Source organism: Cyanistes caeruleus, chromosome 9 (genome assembly GCF_971803275.1).
Source record: "Cyanistes caeruleus chromosome 9, bCyaCae1.hap1.1, whole genome shotgun sequence".
Lineage (NCBI taxonomy): Eukaryota > Metazoa > Chordata > Aves > Passeriformes > Paridae > Cyanistes > Cyanistes caeruleus.
The window spans coordinates 23,504,432-23,519,738 of NC_141709.1; the positions used below are offsets into that span (position 1 = coordinate 23,504,432).

The 15,307-nt window shown below is 37.9% G+C and overlaps 1 protein-coding gene and 1 long non-coding RNA gene across 2 annotated transcripts in view; one reads left to right on the plus strand and one right to left on the minus strand.

Annotated features, from left to right (window-relative positions):
- ST6GALNAC3 (ST6 N-acetylgalactosaminide alpha-2,6-sialyltransferase 3) overlaps positions 1-15,307 on the minus strand; it is a 217,933-nt gene that overhangs the window by 94,053 nt on the left and 108,573 nt on the right. The gene's annotated exons all lie outside the window — the stretch shown is intronic.
- LOC147651681 (uncharacterized) lies at positions 8,396-13,837 on the plus strand. The gene is made up of 3 exons (XR_015273627.1): positions 8,396-8,529; positions 9,305-9,347; positions 12,116-13,837. It is a non-coding gene; the product is annotated as an uncharacterized LOC147651681 (long non-coding RNA).

Here is a 15,307-nt window from a genome sequence, read left to right on the forward strand (position 1 = left end):
TTGTGCTACTGCAGATTTCCACATCCATCACTGCAGCTGAACTTGTTGAGAGAACTCCAGGCTGGCCTCAACATTTGCAAATCAGTTACAGTACTGAATGACTCCTTGTGACAGAGATCAGTCTGTTTACCACAGTTCCTGAATGGGAAGCAAATACTGCACTCACACAGAGCTCTGGAAACAGAACCACGTGCACAGGGCTACACAGTGAGAGCTCAGCTACAATGGGAAGAAGAGGTTATAAGGCAAAATAAAAACTGCAGGCTTCAGAAAGACAGACTGTAAATGCTGATGTGCTTCCATTTTTGGGATGTGATTGTTCAGTTATTGGCATTGGGATGTGAGAATCAGATTGACTTTTTCTGTGTCTGCTATCTTTGACTTTACACTTATAAACATTAAATGTAATAGCACAGCAAGGTCACTCTATTCTGCACAATCATGCTGAGATTTCCCTAAGACACAACCTTTACACCACTATTTTATTAATTTACTTACATCTTCAGCAGTACTATTCATATGACCAGAACCTATAACACTGACAATTAGAAAAAAAAAAAAAAGTCCAAAACCAACACCCAAGTTTGTATGAGTCTGATAATGCAGACAAAGGAAAAGGAACAGAGGACTTAATTCTCCTTTAACACTAATATAAACCTGAAATTCTGAGTAAGTCATTTATGCCAGTGGCAGAAATAAGAAACCTTCGCTGTGAATAGTAAACCACTATAGAGAGATGTGAACAAAGGAGGGTAAGAGACTGCACAAGTTTCTGCTGAGAAACTGCTGTGCTGAAGGGAGATATTGCTTCTGGTATATAACTGTACTTTTTACTTTTGTCCTTTTTGCTGAGCACAAAAATATCAATTCTGTTCCCCAAAATCCTGATACATGAGAAATAATAATGAACACAGACATCCTTCAAATCAAGGTGGATTTTTTAAAAACACCTTTATCATAAACAAGTGATATTGTTAAAGGGCTATGTTAAAGTACAGACGAGGGGTAATTAGCAGGGTAACAAAACAACCTCCGTGAAGAAGCAATAAACAGCACAGTGCAGAAAAGATCTCTCTGTGGGTGCATTTTCAAATTTAGGAGTCTGAACTTTGGCAGTTGTATCCATTTCTGAACTGGGGGAGTTGCCATTGGGGTTACTTCTGATACCAAGTTATTTCTGAAAGAAACATAAATATTTCTAGTCTTGAAGCAAAGGGATAACAAACGACATGTAACTCACACTCCCTTGGACTCTAAGCCTCATAGTGTCACCTTAAATAGCACTTCCTTCTGAATAGGCCTCTCACAATCAGCAGCATTATCCCTGGAGTGAGCTATTGCTTATGTTCACTTGATCCCAAAATATTGCTGTTTGAGGCAACATTCATTCTTATGCAATTTTATTTGTGCTGTGTAACATTTGCTCACTCCTATGGGGAGAATGCACAGACAGATGCAGGGAGGAAGGAATAGAATAGAAGTTTATTAAGGCAGAAGGTAGGCAGGGACAGCAGGGAACATAAGGGGCCAAAGTCTCAAAGACAGCAATATATAGCAATATTTACCTTGTGGATCCTAGCTCATGGGAGAAAGTCTGAATTTACAGCTTTAAATGCCAAAAGAAAGACTTTGTACTGTTCAAAGATTTGGTATAAATACCTGACTGGGGCAGGTGAGAGTTAAGGTGAAAGAAAACTCTTCTCAGTGATAGCCAGCGACAGACCAAATACAATGTGCATGAACAAAAACACAGGAAATTCCAGTCAAACATACAAAAAACCTTCCTATTGTGAGGGTGCCTGGGCAGGACTGGAACAGGTTGCCCAAAGATGCTGGGAAGTCACCATCCATGGAAGCATTTAAGCACACCTGGAGAGAGCCTTGAGCAATCTGCTCTAGCTGACTCTGCTTTGGGGATGAAGGTTGGACTAGATGATCTCCTGAGCCTCCAAACCCAGAGGCAAATACAACCACCAACCCCAGCTGAGCAGTGCTCACAGGAAAGTTTTGTGGGGGTTTTTTTTAAGAAGAGGAAGACCATGTGTAAAAAAACCTTCTTGCTGTTCAGCAAACAAAAAAGGTGTAAGGCTAGACATATATTTTCTGGATCTCAAAAACTGATTTGATGCTGCTTCATCTAACAGATTGATTTCTAAAGTAGGAAAATATGGCATTGAAAAAGACAGAAAACAGAGCTGGTTATAAATCTTTCCATAGACAAGGAAACAAGGATGTCTATAAACAGAACATTCCAAGGTTTTACTGTAAACAATGTGTAGTGCCATATATGTACCTACTTGAGCTTTTTTTATACCATTTTTTGCCATTACAAAGAAGATAAATCAGGGCATCTAACGTAAGTAAACATAAAACCAGAAATTGATAGTAAAAAATTTCTGCTAAGGAGAAAGAAATGAACCTGTAACCTTCCATGCTAGCCAGTGGGCCTTTCTTACACCTAATGGAGTAATTTTCTGTCAATGATAGACACTGTGTATTTTAGATATGCAGATAACATGTAGGTTTTTTTTAAAAAAAAGCCTTGACTACATATTTTTGTCTCTGCTAAAATGCATTTTATTGCTTTTTATTGTTAGCATAAAACTAGTAATAAGCTGTATCTGCACAGACAGTTGAAGAGAAAGATTCAGGTCCAAAGGAGCTATCTCAATTGTCTGCTTTTAAATGCAAGACTACAGAGAGCTGAAATCATAGCTTTGGGATAAAATATCAGCAAGCTCTGTGCAGTCACTAGACAAGAGTAGCAAAGTATTATACTGCAAAAAGTCAAACATCTCTGTATCCACAGTGCAGATAATCACACCAAATTGCACCAAAACAAGGAAGAATGAGGAATAGCAGTTCATTCAAACTGACTTTTGTTTGGTTGCTCTGGTTTGGTTTTCTTGGTTTGTTTGTTTTTTGTTTTTTTTAATTATGTATAGGTACAGCCCATGTTCTGGAAAACTAACCAAGGAATCAAAATTTGTAAATATCATACATATCCAGGTTAATTTTGAAAGATTAAATCCATGTTTTCCAAAGGGGTTCTGAAAGAAAGTGAAGTGCAAGCTTCTGAGATGGAATGGTAGTAAAAATCACGTAGACTGAATCATAAAAGGGAGGAATGAACAGTACAATATCCAGAACAAGGAAAGGATTTGAAGGCTACAATAAATTATACACTAAAGCCAACTGTATGGTATCTTTACAATTGGTGTCACTTTCTGAAACCATCACAGAGCAGGACCATGTCACAAATACTTTAGTGAGCATCCTGAGCTGCAATTTGCAAGAAGGAAGCTTACTGTGGATGAAAAATACAGCAGGAAATCAACCAAAATCACGGGGTTTTGTGATAGAAGCAAATTGTTAAAAAAAAAGAAAAAAAAGGAAAGAGAATTCAGAGAATACTCATGTAGTGTAAATGTCTCCTAGTTTCACTGCTTTCAATGTACATGCATTTACTATTTCCCTTTAAAATTTTATCTATTACAAATTGGAGGTAATTCAGCCAATACAGAATTTTGCATGTGCTTAAATGCTTTGGGGTCCATTCCAAAACACATGAAAAAAATCAATGTTTTTATCTGGTCTGGGATGAGGCCCCTGTTAAATATACCTGGGACTAAGCATGAGCTGAGGTGTTTTGCCAAACAGGTATCAGGGAGAAATAAAGATTTCACAGAGGTCATTTCTGTCTGTCTGAGCACTTAAATGCTACTGGTCCATCCAAGACAGTGAGTTTTAAACAGTGTAGGGTGGAAACACTGGGACACTACAAGACCAGCTTCTTTAAGAATCTTAAGTGTAGCAGCAGGTTATATTCTAAGTTCTGGATAAATACTGAACCCATCATCCTTATTTGTTATCATTTGACTATCTGTGTTCTCTGTGCTTCAGCTTTTAATTCACATGAACAGGGAGTGACAGGAAAATGTGACTCTACAAATCCTTAACTAGAAAACATGGGTCACAACATTCAGCCATGGAGCTCAAATTAACAATGGTTCTGAAAAATTTTTGTAGTTTACCTAAATGCTGTGACTGTCAGAGCCCATACCAACCTAAGTCTCAACAAAATATCCCAAAAGGCTTCACAATATGAGGCTATGCTATAATGTAATTCATTGCCAAATTATTTCCATACAGTTTCTAAAACAAAAGGGCTTATAAGAATAGAGCGTTTGGTAAAAGTGTTATGAAAAGTGCAAGAAAATAGTAAATATAATTTGAGAGTCAGCCATCTATTTTCACTGCAACTTTAGATATTTTGTGAAAGGCTAGAATTCCGGAATGCTCAGCAATCAAAAGAAAAAGATACAACTAAAGACAATATGAAAGGAAAACTAAAATAAATATTAAGCTCTAGGTGCAAGTAAAAGGTTGCTTGCAGCTGATTTTCTGACATAAAACTGAAGTTATACTGTGTTTCCTTTGTTCCATTACTCACCTAAAATCCATTTCCTTAAAGAAGAAAAAAAAAATTCCCTTCATTCCTGAGAATCAATGTTTAATTATAGCACATTTGACTCTAAGTCCAAGAACTGGCTCGGCAAAAAAAATACAAACAGTGCTTTAAAGATGATGTCTGCATGGCTTGACATATAATGAAGACACCTTCATTTGTGATTTCTTGTCACCATAATGACACCTTTTCATTTCAGGTAAATTCACAGAAAAGGGAAAGAAAATAATTGAGTTATGAGTATCTAGACAGGGCAAGGTGAAAAAAGGCTCAGCTTTTCAGGCTTTCTAATCCTGAATCTATCACCTGGGTTTGTATTTTGATGCTATTACTAATGCTGAAGATTACCCAACACCACCAGCAGTCCCTTTGGTATGAAGACAGATCTAGCATGAGTAGGAATGTAAGAATGTAGTTTTACCAGGAAACAAGACTGCTGTAACTCTGCAAGTTCTTCAGGACAGCAAAGGTGGCTCTCACTCACCACATCCCTCCTTTTGTCCCTGTGCCCTGGCAGGTGTCAACAACAGAGAGATCCAGGTATCTCTCCTCAGCCAGGAAGCACAGGGAACACAGCCCCTGCTCAACCTTTGGCCATATTCATACTCAGGTGAGGCCATATTCCAGAATACTGGACTCCTACATCAGTGGAACACTTACAGTGCAGTTTTGGTGGAACAGCTCAGGAGAACAGCATCATTGAAGCACTGAAATAATTTATGTGCATGCACAAGACAAAAAGTCTCAATAAAGCTTATTTATTTTCCTGTCCCTCATTCTCCCTTCCCAGTCTCTCATTTTTCCACTTCTGCATTTATTGTTCTTCTGTGATATTCTGAAAAATTCCACATCACACAGGCAGGTAATCCCACTTGAAAATCAAAGTATCTAGCTGCAGATCACCATTTTCCAAAAGAAATGGGTGAAATAAATTTATTGCTTTAAATGAGGGCCACAGCTAAAGACTCAACCCACTAAACTCACACCCCCAGGAGAAGATCTTATGAAAACAAGTCTCATTAAAAGTTGCTTCATCCAGACCATCAGCCATAAAGGCTTAGAAATAGCATAGTGAGTAAGAAAACAGACTGCACCAAAAACGTAACTTCCTAAAAATAATTAAGCAAAGAAAACAAATTCATTACCACTGATGTAAACCCTTCAAAGCTCTGGCAGCCTGAGGTTTCCTGCTCTGCAGCATGATATCCAAGGTTCATTGCAAAGCCCTGTTTATCCAACTGCATTTCTCAGTAGTTCTACCTAATTAACAGTTTGGCAATGAAGGAGGCAATGGGGGAGCGTATATATGTAAATACACCAAAAATATGCTAGGGAACATTAAATGTGTAAAATCAAGCACTGAAAATTTAGGGAAGTGTCAGAATTAGAGTTGCTGTGCAGCCCTAATTGGGCAGCCTTGTGTGCATGCATTAAGATACTATCTTTAATTACCCGACCACCTACTATTTTTTCCACTGGACCCCTGCCTGCACTGACTGACATAATGAGCAGCTACTCAATGCCTTTGTTTTCTTGTTATTAGTCAATGTGTCCCCATGCCTCATTTATCGAGCATTATTCACACCCTGCTCTGAGACTTATTAATTTCTGCCTGGGCTGTCACTCAGCACTCACAGTAGCTCCTCCCTTCTCAAATACCACTCTAAAGAGAGACAGGAAAAGATTGTATTAGTCCTCTTCAGCTAAAGGGGTCTGAGAAATTTAAGTGAAAGTTACAATTTAAATTAAGAAGAATACACTCACTGGCATACAGAGCCTGGAAGAATTAGAATTCTTTGGTAATTTATATGTTCAAACAGTTTTCATTGACTTGAGCTATCTGTGCTTCATAAATCAGACCCAAGGGTCTCAAACTAAGCATTCAGAAAGTAAACACACACAATTAGTAAAAACATAGCTTGATTAGATTGGAATCACATGGAAATTCTGTAACAGAGGCAAGAATAGAATATAGCAGCTAGCATTAACACTTGACTGTGACAGCCTTGCCTTCCATTCCTGTAGTGTCCCAACTCCTTCACACCTTTTCATTTCTTCAGCAAATGAGGCAGTAATCCTAGCAACTTCTTTATACATTTCCACCCAGCACCAAAAATGGTAAAATCTGGACAGTGAATGAGGCTGAAGTTGTCCCACTATGAAGAGCTATGAATACATTAAAGAATTCTGAATCAAAAGTGGACAAGTTATTTATGGCATTCCCCAGTTCCTGAGCCTTGACTTTGCAACCCTACTAATATTATGTCAGCCTCAAAAGTAAAAAAGGATATTAGAAGAGCCAAGAAATCTGTCCAGAGCATGAGAGTGACACCTGTGCTGTCCAGCAGGGCCAGAACCTGTCTACCCTCCACACAGATTTCAGTCAGTTGAATTAACGCAGCAGCAGAGCACCACTCTCTGCTTCAGAAGCCACACTATTTTTCCTTTGTAATTATAATGTCATAATTGTTATTGGGAAAATATTTTTCCAACTAACTCTAGTGAAAATATTTCCACCTGACAAACTAATATATCATTAAGAAATAAAATATTAATATTAAAGAAGCACCCAAAATTTTTTGTCTAACAGATAGTCGTGTTCCAAAATTCATTATGTAAACTAATTAAGTGGTATTTATCAAGACCGTGTTCTAGACTGCTTTTTGTGTCTTTCACCCACCGGATTTCCATTTGGCAATACAAATTATTCCCTGGACGTACAAGCCCACCACCCCAGAAGCAAGGCAAAATAAAGGTCTGGGGTTTTGAACTCAGGAAGCCTGAGCTGTGGTCTGACCTGCTTCAAGTGTCAGGTAAATGACAACCTCAAGGTCTCACTTTGGCAATCTGCAGAACAGATCTGCCTTGCTATGTTAGTGTTATTGAAAAAAAGCCTCTCCACCTCAAACCTCTCCACAGGTATCGCTGTTTGTGAAGGCAAAGTATTCAGCATGGTCCAGTTAGTCAGAGAGTTATCACTCCTCCTGCAAGAGCCCTGAACATGGCATCAGTGGAACAGAGCCAACAACCCCCCAGGTGTGACCCTGCAGGGACTGGGGAACAGGCAGGCAGATTAATTCCAGGGAAGCCCAGCAGGCGAAATCTGAGGTATTGGCATGTGCTCCATCAGCCAAATTTAAAATTAATTAAAACTTCTTTTTCCAAAGTCCTCTAAAATTGCCGTGGATTTAGCAACCAGGCAGCTCTAGGCATTATGCAAGTAAATACAAAGTCCCCATAACAGCATGATGGATAATGCCTTTCTCAGGTGCTCACTTTCTGTGCACAGCAGGTGCTGAGATATTAGAACTGAAAATCCAAAATATTTAAATCTAAAAATCTATGCAAATGTTCTAGAGGAATGATTTCAACTGAGTATTCAGAAGTATAGAGAGGCCATCTGAATGCTAGTAAAACATAATTAGTGACACAGCTTTTACTTATTAATTATATTTCTTTTGTACCAACGCTTTTAAAGGAAACGCAGAAAAAAAATTATAATCAGCAAAAATCTTTTCTGATGACAGGTGCTTCCTCCTATTAGCTCTGCAAAACATATGAATCCTGAAAGAACAGTATTTCCTTTCAGTTTTGCCTAGCAGTGTGTATAAATAAAAACGTTAACTGCCAGGACATAATTTTCAGTATGCTTGTCTTACTTCAGATGTGTGTTTTCTGTTTGGAGCACAGCTGTTCATATTTCCCAACATGAACTTCAGTGCTGTAAATATCTTCTCTATTGAGGGCTACATTCCTAAACTACTGCACAGGGGCCACATGCACAAATTGTGTTAGTGCTAATGTAAGCTGTGTGCATGCAAATCCATGCACAGCACTCGGGACACGCGGAACACGGACCTTGACCCCGACGCTTTGCCACTGAACCACAATTGCTCTATTTAAAGCTGTGATGTGACATAAATCAGCTTTTTCAAAAGGCTTTTATGCAGCTAGAAGAACTCATTCTGGGATAAAATTTAAATAGCTCATGCTGCAGAACTGCATTAATGAAGCAAATTACTCCCAGCAACCTGGAAAACAAAATAATTTGGAAACTGAAGGTAAGATTGTCTGGGGTTTACTGCTACATTTTTTCAACAGTTAGAAGTCTGTGTTGTGTTTTTAGCTCCATTTCTTCACTTCTGGATCTCAAAAACAAGTCCTTTGCCTGTCAGCATAACACAGCTGGCAGCACTATTGCCTCTCCACTGGAAGGTCAGGGATTCACGTCTCTGACTGAGCCACGGGCTCGTGTCCAATGCTGACACTGCAGCAGAGGTCTGGGGGATGGCTGGCACAGCTCCAGCCTCCGGCATTCAGATGAGACACCCCAGCAAGGTCACTGCTGCCCATCACTGGGGACCACCTGGGTGAAAGGTAACACTTCCATGGCAATTTTCTCAACAGTAGGGCATAAGCATGATGGCTTTAAGAAATACTTGCTTCTAACAAATAGCTTTGGGTATCTGAGAATCCTTGGAAAGAATTGTTAAACAAAATAATAGAAATCCATGGAACTATCCAAACCATGCCAGTGGTATTTCCCTCCTGACTCTGCAAAGCTTTCTTTAGGAGAGAGGGCAGCCTACGTCTAAGAACAGTGAGAGCACAGGGTTCAAATACACATTATTACACTTTGTGCAGATGGAGCATATCTTGTACATTTTTAGAAGCATGGATTCATGAATTTCAGTTTTCTGATGGAAAATTAGGGTACAGCAACAACAATTTGGGTACAACAAAGGATTTGATTTTTAAAAAAAAAATTTAAAAAAATAATCTGAATTTATTTGAAGGCCAGAAATCAGAAATTATAAAACACATTCTTCTTTCCAGGGAAGCCCTCACAAGGAAACTGAGAGGACTTGCATCATTTCAGGTATTAATAAAATAGAACTCTTTATTGTGTTAACTTGAGAAATCCTAGGGAAGTCTCAAGAAATATGTTGCCTTATTCAGTCATGTGACAGGAGAAATAAAAATAAAAAATATCAGATAAAAGCCAAATTGGACTGAAGTTGTATTTGACCACAACTGGAAATGAGAAGCAAAACGTAATATATACACAGTAGATAGTGGAATAAAATTAAGCATACAAATAAAATTGCTGCTTCTATAAAAATAAGAAATACAGATATACTTAACATCCATCATGGGAAAAATTCCAGTGAAGTTACAATTAGATTTTGAGAGTAATTTCAGCAGCAACCTATTTCATTTCTATAACACTATAATGATTTCATCAGTAACAAATTCTCTAGGTAGTATCACACTGGAAAGTTTAAGGATGGCACCATTAAATAGCATCCATAATTGTTACAATCAACTACGTATTACACAAAAGGGTGCATTTCCAGACAACTGCTAAATGTACCAATTTACCAGATTAGCATTTTACTGAAAGAAACACTCTGAGCCTTCAAGAACCTATTACCTATGGACCAAAGCTCATGTCGAGTCCATTTTCTGCTGCAAAAATAAACTGGGCATCCTTTCACAACAGAATTTATAATACAGCCAAAAATACTACTGATTACCATGCACTGTTCTGCTACGGAGGGGCAAAACATGGGGGCTTTAAATATCACTGAGCACAGGGCTGAGTAAGCTGATATGCTGAATATATGCAGATGTTTCCTCACCTTCTTCAGTCTCCTTTGCTCTTACAACTATTGCATGGAGCTGTGACCTGTGCTTTGCAAAGGCTGACAGGATTTGGGCTGTGAACCTGACAAAACAGGTATCTGTTTAACAGGAAAGGAATCTTGCAATCTCCTCTCACAAAGAGGAGAACTTGAGGTTTACTCCAAGTGTTACTGGGAGCAAACCTAACTGTGAAATCCAGAAACATCCTTGCCCTCTCAAATCACCACAGTCATTAAATAATAGACACTGCCTCTGAGTTGAGAACTTTTAAAAATCATGCCATCTCAAATACAAAACAGTAGAAAAACTCTTGGACATCCTAAAATACATAAATACTTCATTGCATCTAAAAATAACTAATGGTTGTATAGAGAGATAGATACTCATATTGGAAAGAAACGAAAAACTACATTCATGAATCCTGTAGCAATTTAAAAATTCAAACAGATTTTAAGATGTATTATGCAGTAATATCTACTCGCTCACATCTAACATAGAAATGCCTCTTAGTGATATGTAGTTGCTAAAATTATATTTATGTTTATAAAGATCTTGCCAGACAAACTAGATTTTTCAAAGAAAAATGACATGCTTAGTGAGTGAAGGGAAATTACTAGAGGCATTCTTGCATTTACTAAAGACTGATAAAAAGACAGATTTTCATGAATTCAGAATACAGCTTCCTAGATAATTGAACAATTAATCTGAATGTACAAGAAATACAAATGTATATACAAATCAAGTGCTCTGAACATAAAATGAAGCTGTAATTTCTTAACAGATCCATTTTCTTATTCCATTATGAAAACTGTTCCTCTAATGAACATGGGCATTTAAACTGCAAGAATGCTACTGCAGACTTAATAGGAAAAATTATGACCAAAAATTCTATTTTCAAGAATAACTTAAGCCACTATAAGATTTCTGATATGGACTGAAACAAACTAAGGAGGAAAACCCCAACAAACCACAAACCAACCAACAACAAAAAAATCACTTTGCCTTTTAATTCTATATCTTTTTGATTGGCCTCATACAACACCATATTTTTGGTTTTTTGTTTTTTCTTTACAAAATCTGCTTTTATTTTTACAAACAATCTTCAGGGGAAAATAAATGGTATTTGCATAAAGAGGTCATAAGCATGAGGGAAGTAACATGGTGGCATCATCTTGGAAAATAACAAAGTGATTCATCTCATGAAAAAGATCTGAGACATGTTAGGAAAAAGAAGTCCAAGGTAATTTGATATCTAGAAACAAAGGGACCATGTTACATCATCTCCTCTCTTCCATTACAGCTCTTATACTGAGTTCTAGGAACCTGAACAGCAAGAAACGAGGAAAGAAAAAGTGGGCTCTTTCTATGGATCATTTAGGAAAAATAAGGAAGCATTTTGCTTGGTAACAAGGTGATAAAGGTGAAACTGCAAGTGTCTATACACACTGGAATAAAAAAGAGAAAAAGAACTAGAAATATCTAAGATCTTTAAAGAAACAGGAAATACAGAGATATAAACAGTTGTACTATTTGCCATATCTCAATCTCAGAAAATACTCAAGTGGTACCACATGATCTTCTAAGGGATGTGGGGTAAAGGTCCAAGAATTGCAATTATAGCAAGAGGCAGGTTAAAACCTGAGATAATGTGGAATATGGGTCAATCATGTACTAGCAGGGTCATGAGTGGCCAATTGCCTTCTTTCAGCTCTAGATTTTATTTTTTGTATATACAACTATTTAGCACACACTGAAACCAGCAGAAAAATACATGCATTATTCATGCTATTTGTGGCAGACATGCACTGTAGTTTCAGTGAACAGGACTGGAAGTAATACCAGAGGTAATAGAGACCTTAAAGGAAGACAGTAATCTTAGAAAACTCGGAGTGTCACTGTAATTTTTTTTAAGGGTTCTATTATGGTAATAGTTACGTTTGCAGAAAATTATTTCTGCACTATTCAGATAAACAGCCTCACAGAGGACCATTTCTTCCCCAGGAAATGAAGAGTGGATAACACCTACCAGAATGGAAGCAAGCCATTTAAGAACAAGTGGAGGGAACTGGTTCCTGTGTTATTATCAACAGCCTATACACAACAAATGATCAAGTGATTTAGATTTTACAGCAGAACTTACCTTTCACTGCAGCCAGAACAGGTGGCAACTAATTTTAAACAGGAAACAATATCACCTCTGTCTATTGCTTGAAAATGACTTCTCATCTACAATTATCTGTCAGTTTTGCCTTCTCATTTTCAGCTATCACCAGCCCCCATACCTACAAAAGTCCTTTCTCCTTGATGCTTATGCTCAGCTCCAAAATAATTTATTAGGAGTTACACAGGCTTATCAAAGACAGACAGGATTCATGCAGAAATTAATGGCAGTCTATGGAAGTTGCTATATATCATTATATAATACATGCCAACACTGCTGTCACAGTACGTGGATTGCCTCATCCTTTGTCAATCAGAATGAAGCATTAGTGCAGTGCAAAAATTATTTTTGTTGTTGTTCTGACAATAAAGTTCTGGCTGTAATGCACTAGTAATAAGGGATAATCTAGCTGGTATAGTAGATTCACGATCATTTTATGACAGTCAGGATGACATAACGTTTTAATTTTTGAACATGACCACAAGTAACTTGATCAAAAAATGTTACTTTTTCTTTATAAACCTGAATCATTTACAAACATGATGATCCTGAAGCAGTGAAGAATACTTTGGTCCACATGAGCAGCAGGACAGAAATTGAGACAAGTTCATAAGAGTTCCAGCCTGTTCCTCTGCCCACTCCTTTCTGAGTAGAGGACCAACACTAATCATCATTATTTGCCTCACAACAATGTCATCAGCTCCATCAGTTGTCACTGACACCAATGGTGACAAGGCACATTCAACACCAAGGGCCAACTGGAGCAGAAATGAATGGGACAGCTCCAGAGTGACCTCACCAGCATGGAGCATCCCAAAGGATGATCCCACCACCTCCAAGGCACTCCTGTGGGACTCTCTGAAGGTCTGTCATGGAGACAATTCATGAAGAAGCACCATCTGCTATGTGGCTGAGAAAATAGCATTTTTCTGGCTTCCTACCCAAGCCTTGGAAACACTGAGAAGGGCCTGTACTCAGCCTTTGGGAAACACTGACATGGCTTCAAATAAACTGTTTCTGGGCTTATTCCATTTGAAAAAGAAGTCATTGTAGTAAGGACATCAGAAAGAAACTTAAAAAGAACTGACCTGAGACACAATTTTGCCACAGGTTTTTCTGATTTGAAACCTATTTCCAGATGCTCATCCAAAGCCTACTACCAGAAGACTGGATCAATATGTTCATCTTGAGGCCACATTTCGACTCCATCAGGAATCAAACCTTGCACAGAATGCAGCAGTAGGTAGCTTAACAACAGCCTTTTATCTCCTAAATCTCCAATCTATGTCTTCAAAGCATAAATAGTAATATATTTTGGGAAAGAGGAAATCTGATGATTTAACGAAAGACATTTTTGGCAGTAAAAGGAAAGCCAACCTGGAGGGGAAGCTGAAGAAAAATCATCAGTTTTTTACATCATGGACTGGCTCTAAAAAGACAGAGCTAACAGGAAATAGGATCGACATTACAAATCTTTTACATGTTAGGAATAAGGTGACACAAGAAACTGTATTGTAAGCTGGAAAATGTTGATAAATCAATAAAATTAATTACACAAAAAACACCTGAGAACAAAACTGTCATTCATTGATCAATTCCATAAGACACTCTATGTCATCAAATACAGGGTTATTGTTTTCACCTAAAGGCCAGACTTTATCCTTCACCTTGGTATTTAATTTCTGTTGCAGGATATTTGCCAGTGCTGATCTAAGCTTTCAGTGTACTGCCCTGGAACTACTCTGGAGTGAGTCCTGTGCATGCAGTCAGGCATTTCATAGGAGTCTGAAGGTATCTGTGTAAAAGCTTAGAAATATGCCTTTTCAACTTGATGCACTCCAGAAATTGTATTTTTCTCTTTACAAATGTGAATCCTAGGTACCAGCACTGAAACAGGCAGAAAGGAGGAAGGGTGGTAGCATCACTGAACTAGAACCAGGGAAATCAACCCAAACCAACTTGCACTTTGGCTGGTGTAACTAATACGAGACCCTTGAGTGCTCATTTCAGTCTCTAACTAGAACAAAGTAGGTTTCATCCGCTGAAGAAATACTGATCTAAGACTGGTAGCATTTTCATCAATTTCAAATCCAAAACTCTGGGTCCTAACTACAAGAAACTCTTAAATACAAATTCAAGAAGTGGTCCTTCAATGCTATTAGGTGCAGAAAAGAGGACTTGACTGGTAAAGGCAGTAAATGTGGATCCCTGGGGTTGGGGATTAAAAAGAAGGATGAATTGTTGTTATTAAGAAGACAATCCCAAAATCACTCTAGTAATTTCTCTGCACTTGTTTGGGGATTTTCATTTAACACTGTATTTATTCATCTAATGGGACAACTGCTTTTCTAAGTGACGGGAAACAAGAGATTACTGTAATCTTCGACTAGCTCAATATGGAAAATATATCAATTAGAGAGAAAGAAAAATAAAGATGGAAGAAATATTACATGTAACACAGAACTTCATTTTTTTTCCTCCCACCCCTCCCCAGATTGAATTGGTCTTCATTTTAGGATGCAGCTGCATGGACACCATTTGCAATGAACTTTCCACCATTGGTAGGAATACAATTTATTGGTTTAGAGGTACAAAATTATTTGTGATGAGAACACAAAATTTACAGCTACACCCATAGAAAATGTAGCTCCTTGTAACAGATACTGTAAGTTTATTAAGTAAAGCTCTAAGATGCACACACTGCCAGCACAGTAATGTCATTAATGGACATGAGGTTTTTGATAAAACATTCATACAGGTCTCTTACAGACCAAACAACACAGACTTGATAGTACAGACTAAGCCATTCAGTCAGACAAGAGAAATTATCCCAAGAAAAGCAATTATTGATGGTACAACTCGCATCTGCTCCAAGAGGGTCTCCAAGCTCATTTCTCTCTGTGCAGCACTTACACCAGCCCACCTGTTCCTTCCTGGTTTGAGAGCAGATAGCACAGATTAACAGCTCAAATATGCATTTAAGGTTCACATTTTAATCTAATAAAAAGCCTAAGAGGAAAGGCCCATGTGAT